This window comes from Clytia hemisphaerica, unplaced genomic scaffold, assembly GCF_902728285.1.
Source record: "Clytia hemisphaerica strain Z4C2 unplaced genomic scaffold, Clytia hemisphaerica genome assembly, whole genome shotgun sequence".
NCBI classification, from domain to species: Eukaryota; Metazoa; Cnidaria; class Hydrozoa; order Leptothecata; family Clytiidae; genus Clytia; species Clytia hemisphaerica.
In genome coordinates, this window is record NW_027103443.1 from 231,683 (window position 1) to 238,833 (window position 7,151).

Here is a 7,151-nt window from a genome sequence, read left to right on the forward strand (position 1 = left end):
ATTATACACATTTATGGATAATTTGTAAAAATGTCTCTTTAGCTTCTGCCCAGTTTTGTGGGGGATATTGAAAGTTTTCTGATTCTATAACATATCGAAAATACGCATTTAATTCTTCATCTGTGTTCTCCACGACGGCGTTTGACGCTTCTTGAGGAATGTTTCTTTCGTTTAAAAGGTCAGCTATCAAATCCTCGTCTAAATCTTTTTTTCTATCTTCAAAACCGACGGATTCTGGAGCATAAAATAGTATATCTGGAATGCCTCCTTGAGTATCATGACGAGAGCTTCTTATATGATGAGAGTTCCATTCATCTTTTACATCATTGAGTTGATTTTGTAAAAATTTGGAAAATACGAACCACACACATTTCAAATGAACATAATGGCCGAGGATGAGGTTACCATCACTTATGAGCTCCTTAAAAAAGTCAATAATCCAGCCAGTGAATGATTTTTTTAGAAATGACCACCAGTTTTCTATTCTTTGGTTAGATACCGAAGTACCATAGAAATGAGCATTTTCATTCTGAACCAAAAAACAATGAACATCAGCCATGATTCCATTTTCAGTTCCAAGATCGGATCTCAACTTAGCTGGGCAAAATTTAAATCTTCTCACAGTTTCTAAATACTTAGATGCAATTATGACAGGATTGTTATTTGATTTGACTACATTAAGCCAAAGGATCTTCCGGGAAAATCCATCGATACAACCATGAATTGCTAGGCCATAAGGCTTGAGCTTGTCGTACCCATCAACATGCCAGCAATGGTTGGCACCAGGGGAAGAATATGCTCGTCTGTTTAATCGTCGGTTTCGTCTAATCATAACACCCTCAGGATCAAGCTCCTTCATTAAATTCATCACTAAATCCCTTTTTACACTAATACCAAAAGAATGTTTTAGGTGGTTACACATACTTCGATATCCCTTACCTTGGCCAGGCCCTTCCATTTCACGTAAAATTAAGGCTGATAAAGCAGGTACTGGGATGTCTGTAAAACTTCTTGACAGGTTATATGTCTTTAAACGACGTTTCAGTGTTCTTAAGCTCATCTCGATACCATGATATATTCTTAACATGATGACTATTTGGTTGTATTTCAATAAACCTTCATTAAAATAATGTTCAATTATTTCACGTTCATCAGTCACACCTTGCTTTAGTCTCGTCTGGTGACAATAGGTTTTGGTTCCACAATTAGAACAAAATATTGCCATGGCATCATTTATCAAACTCCCACATTCAGTACAATAAACCATTTTGCGTTGTTGAATTGAAGTTGAGTAACACTGTAACACTGGGTGCACTATACAACAGTCTAGCCAGTTCACTCACTTCGCCGGCATTTGAACTGGGTATTTTAAAGTCGTGCAAAGAGTACGCGCTGCGAAAAAAAAAACGCGCTGCGAAAAAAAAGCACGCTGCGAAAAAAAAACGGGCTGCGAAAAAAAAGCACGCTGCGAAAAAAAAGCACGCTGCGAAAAAAAAACACGCCGCGAAAAAAAAACACGCTGCGAAAAAAAAAAGTGCTGTCCCCTCTCGGCCACCGTACTTATCAGCCAAAACCAACAAGTACAAAATCGCAATCCCTGTTGAAGTGAAAAATGCCTTGGGAATCCAGCAGGCATGTGATTATGATCAAGATGATATCAAAATAAGCTGTATAGACGATGGAGACAAGGGATTCGATAAATTTATTGTCCTGTTTTGTGAAAAATGTGTAAAGGTAAATCAACTTTATTTACTTTCTTTCCACATTATTATACAGGGGGATTCTGTAAGTGTAGAAATTATGTCAATGTGAGACTTCTTTGTAATTCTATGCAATATTATGCTGCTGAGTTTTGGATGCAAATAAAAGACCGATGATTCTATCCAGATTTCTTACAAGTTTGAATTAATTGAATCTTTTTAGGAAAAGATCCCCGAAATCGCAGGAAAAACAAATTCTTCAATTATACAAGTGGACCTTGGATAACACAGAAATGTAAAAGGTTATCTCGGCGAAAGAAGAGGGCCTACAAGCGAGCCAAAAAATCATCAAAACCTGCAGACTGGGATCGCTTCAAAAAGCTAACAAACGAATGCAGGAAAGCTTGCAAATCAGCATTCAATAACTTTGTCAAAAACTGTGTAAGCCCAGATGGGGTAAATAATCCTAAGAAACTGTTTCGATTCATAAAATCCCGTAAATGTGAAAATGATGGAGTAGCACCCCTGCGAGACAATGGCAGCTTACACATTGATAACACCAAGAAAGCGAACATCCTCAACAAACAGTTTTCAAATGTCTTCTCCATTCCTGACGATCGAATCCCACACCTGCAGGGTCAAGCGAATACACCCATGCCAGATTTTAATATCACAGAACCTGGTGTTCGGAAACTCCTTAACGATATCAACCCTAACAAAGCTGCTGGTCCAGATGGTGTCTCATCAAGATTTCTCAATGAGTTTGCTGACCAAATATCTCCTGGTCTTACCTTAGTGATGCAAGCTTCACTCAAACAGTCTTCCATCCCAGATGACTGGAGGCATGCCCTGGTTGCCCCTGTGTTCAAACCTGGTAAAACCGACAAATCCAAAGCCTGTAACTACAGGCCTATCAGCCTTACCTCCATATCCTGTAAAATTTTGGAGCATATTTTACACAGCAACATTATGGCCCACCTTGACAACGCCAACATTCTGACAGATAGCCAGCATGGTTTCAGGAAACATCGATCATGTGAATCACAACTTGTAACAACCATCCAAGACCTTGCTAAGTCCCTGAACGAAGCTAAGCAAATCGACTCAATTCTACTTGACTTTTCAAAGGTTTTTGATAAAGTTGACCACAAAAAACTTTGTCTAAAACTTCATCATTATGGTGTAAGGGGTAAAACTCTTGAATGGATCACCAACTACCTCTCCGATCGCACTCAAACTGTTGTTGTTAACGGCGAGTCATCTGAAAAAGCTAATGTTATCTCTGGAGTTCCTCAAGGCACAGTTCTCGGCCCTCTTCTGTTTTTAGTTTACATAAACGATCTTCCTGAATTGGTTAAATGTAAAATAAGATTGTTTGCTGATGATGCACTCATTTACAGAGTCATTGACTCAATTAATGATGCCATAAGCCTTCAGGAAGACTTAAACCAACTCATGAATTGGGAACATGAATGGTCAATGGAGTTCAACCCGGACAAATGTAAAGTTTTACGAATCACCAACAAGCATAATACTATCATTCAACCATATTCAATGCACAACCAAGTACTTGAAGTTGTTGACTCAGCGAAATATCTAGGTGTGTATATCCACAAAAAGCTCTCCTGGAATGTCCATAACGACTATACTGTTAAGAAAGCCAACCAAACTCGATGTTTCATACAAAGGAATCTCAGATCATGTCACCCAAATACAAAGCTTCAATGCTACAAAACCTATGTCCGACCCATCCTGGAATATGGATCAGTCGTATGTGACCCTCACTCAGCCTCCAACATCTATAAGCTGGAAATGGTTCAGAGGAAAGCTGCACGCTTCTTCTCGAATGACTGGCGGCAAATGAGTAGTCCCTCATTGCTGCTTCGTAATCTTGAACTTAAAACCCTTCAAACCAGGAGAACAGCAAATAAAGTTAAATTCATGCATAAAATTATTATTATTATTATTAACTATTCCTGCTGTGCCTTAGTATCTAGTCTCAATCTAGTCATCATCCTCTAATCTCAAACTCTCACTAATTCTATTCTTTTTCTATCAGCTTTCCTAGCTCAGCAGCTAGGTCGTGCATTCAAGGCAAAAGTTATTTATTTACTATTAATGTTTCTCCTTTCTTTTTAGCTTATATTAAACATAATACTGAATCATAATATTTAATTTTAAGTAATCATATTTATATATTATATAAAAATTTAAATGTATATTTTATATCTTATTAACTTCATCAAATCACTAGTCTTTCAGGTCTCATTATCACATCTTAGCCTCTCGCTTACTACATACTATTCTAAATCCTTGTGGTGGTGTCTTTCAGCTTCAGTCATATCTCGCTACTTCGCTATCTCACTACTTCTTCTTGCAGCCACTTTTAGCTTTAGTTGTTTTCATTTTATTAGGTATTTTTAATAACTTTTTATTTTCAATACCATGATAATGTACGTTAGCGTATTATGTGATCACTTAATAGAACTAGAACTAGAACTATAACCGATGTACAAATTTACTCGATTTTGAACAATGGAATTCATGAAAGAACTCAACGGCGTTTTTATCAGAACCATTTAGTGCATTATTCCCAACACTTTTAAGTCTCGGTATTTTATGATAGGTTAATTTTTTCAAATACAGGTGGATCAATGGACTATCTGAAACTTATCTCACAGCTGGTAAAAATCATTAAAGAAGTTATACGGTTTCGTGATGAATCGTTTATTAATGCAAAGCAAGAATTCATTCGTTCCTTCGAGAAAGAATACCCAGACGTTATCGCTCCTTCAAATTTACCTGTTGTGTTTCAGTGTACTTCGATGGAACACTGTGACTTTGAAGAAAAGAAAGTTCAACTTGTTTTCAATGAATGGCCGACTGCATTGGTGGCTGATGGCTGTGCCGTCAACCATAAGGCTGGAAAAAAGTTGCTTGATTGGTATGGGTTGCCATCTCCAACAACTAGATGCTCTGGTCAAGGATTTATTATACACTGGATATACAAGTACCTGATTTTTGCTGATTTCTCATGTTCTAGCTATGTCCGCAGTAATGATATTATTGTTCACTCTCCTTCTCTGATTAAATGATTTTTCGATACAATTTAATTGCGTTTTATATAAAAAATCGCTCATCCAATTCCCAAAAGAGACTTAAAACTTTCCTGTGAGAGTCAGATTCTTCTATTTAATTGCCAATTATATGTCGTTTTGAAGTTTCAAGCTATGAGAAAGATTGAAAAGATGTGTGTATAAGAAATTGAATGTTGACACCGGAAATTCTCAAACTTCAACCACAAAAAACAACCTTGCCACCAGGTGCCTCCAAAAGATTTTCATACCACAGTGACACCAAGACACTCAAGTCTAATGTTTGTTACTTTTAGCTCTTGTGGTAGTAGTTTTGGAAAGATATTTCGTGTTACTTTTTCTTAGGAAGTGATTTTTCAATTTAAGTACCTTAAGGGAAGAAATTTTGGCAGGAATTTAATTTGACAGTTCTCTGGAAAAATTAAATTTGACAAGAATTTAATTTAGCGGATAAAAGTTTGGGCAAAAAACGCTATCAAATAACAGAAAAAGCTCTTTTACAGGCCTGAAATGGCATTTGTGGAATGAATGCACAATTCAAATTTGGCAGGAATTTTAAATTAGCGAGAATTTAAGTTGGCAGATGGGGGGGGGGCTTAATTTGGTGGGAACTTAATTTTCTTTTCACCAAAATTCCTTCCTTTAAGGTAGCAAATATAGACTACATATGTTTTTCTAAAGCATGACACTTTAAAAGCAAACACAGGCTCAGCTTTTGCTACCTAAATAATGGCTCTATTGTTTAAGAACAATATAATGCTATGCATAATGCGAGCCTGATATAGGGAGTGACAGGTTGGATGCACTAAAGCAAGAAAGATAATACATAAAAGGGGGAGGGGTCATTGTCAAGTAATTTTGGGGTGATTTTCCTTAAAAGGTTGAGTCAGGCAAGTTTAGAATTAATTTTGCTCGTGCAATTTGATTACATTTCAGAATGCCCTCCTTTCTATACGATAATTCAAATTCAATAGGTTAAAATAGTAAAAATAAAAAATATTCTCGCCAGCTGTAGAATAATAGAAAAATTCTCAATCAAATGAGGACTTAAAATCTTTCTTTATCAATTATTTTGACTTTTTTGTAAGATTTGTAGTTGTTGAAAAAAAAAATTAAATTTCTTTAATAGTTTAAAATTGTAGAGAAATTTTCAAATAAATTACCTCGGCAATCATCAACTCGACAGCCATATGTTCCTTTATTTGAAAACTTGCCAACTTGGCATTGCGCAGGATAATCCCCTGTCCAACATACCAGCATACAGCGAATGGTAAACCTTCCAGCCTTAATTGGCCCAACTTCCATTCCTAAATTTGAAAAACAATACAGGAAGTTTATTTTTCCTTTTCATTTTTTTTTCAGAAAATGTTCATGTGATAGCTATTCCACTCATGAATATCTTTACAAGTCTATCTAAAGTTTTTTCTTGTTTTCACTGTCAATTATATTTGGAAAGATTCTACAACTTCTTTCTGTCAGAGTTTTCATTTAGATGGGACTATCACAATTTTACAAACCTAACAAATAATATAATTTATTAAGCTAATAGTGAAATCCTCTTTTTTGGCAAAAGAACAGCTCATTTCATTTTGTTAAGTATCCACCCTTAATTTAAAAAGAGATTTAGAAAAAATCTGTTACATAATGCTTCCAAAAGACAGTCGGGTGCAGGCGACAATTCTGCATATTGGGACTTAAGACAGTTGCACACGACGACGAAAGTCTGAATGGAAACAAGGCTGAAAAAGGGTAAAAATTGATTTATCCACCCGCATATCAGCTTTTTTTCCCAGCGCTTTGCCTAAAGATCTAGTAAAAATCCTAGACTGCCTGTGGCAACTAAAAACTAGTAGAGCTAGACAATTCGATTACGAGTGCTTAGATAATGTAAATAGACTACCAATTAAACAATAAAAAATTAACTTTAAGAAAAATTTACCATCAATAAACAGTTCTTCAAGCTCGGCAACAAGAGGAACCAAGAACGGATCCAAAGAAGTAGGTGTTCTATTTGGGAGGTTGCGTTCTGGGATGAAGGTGGACGTATAAACATGATCATTTTTGCAACGGTCTTTCTTCTCCATATTGGCTATGTTCAGTTCGACTGACCCTAGAAAGAATGATTTTAAAATTAATACTTGGTAATAAAAATGATAATTGTAATAATATAAAAATTCTGAGAATTCATAATCAAATAATTGTCACTGCTGTGGAACATATTAAGCTATTTCACACAATGTAATAAATTTACAGTACAGCAGCGGTCCGTTTTGGCCTATAAAACAATCATTTTAATTTGATTTGCTTATCAAAAAAGAATTAGTTCCCTCATGAAAATGAATAATGTCTAACCAGT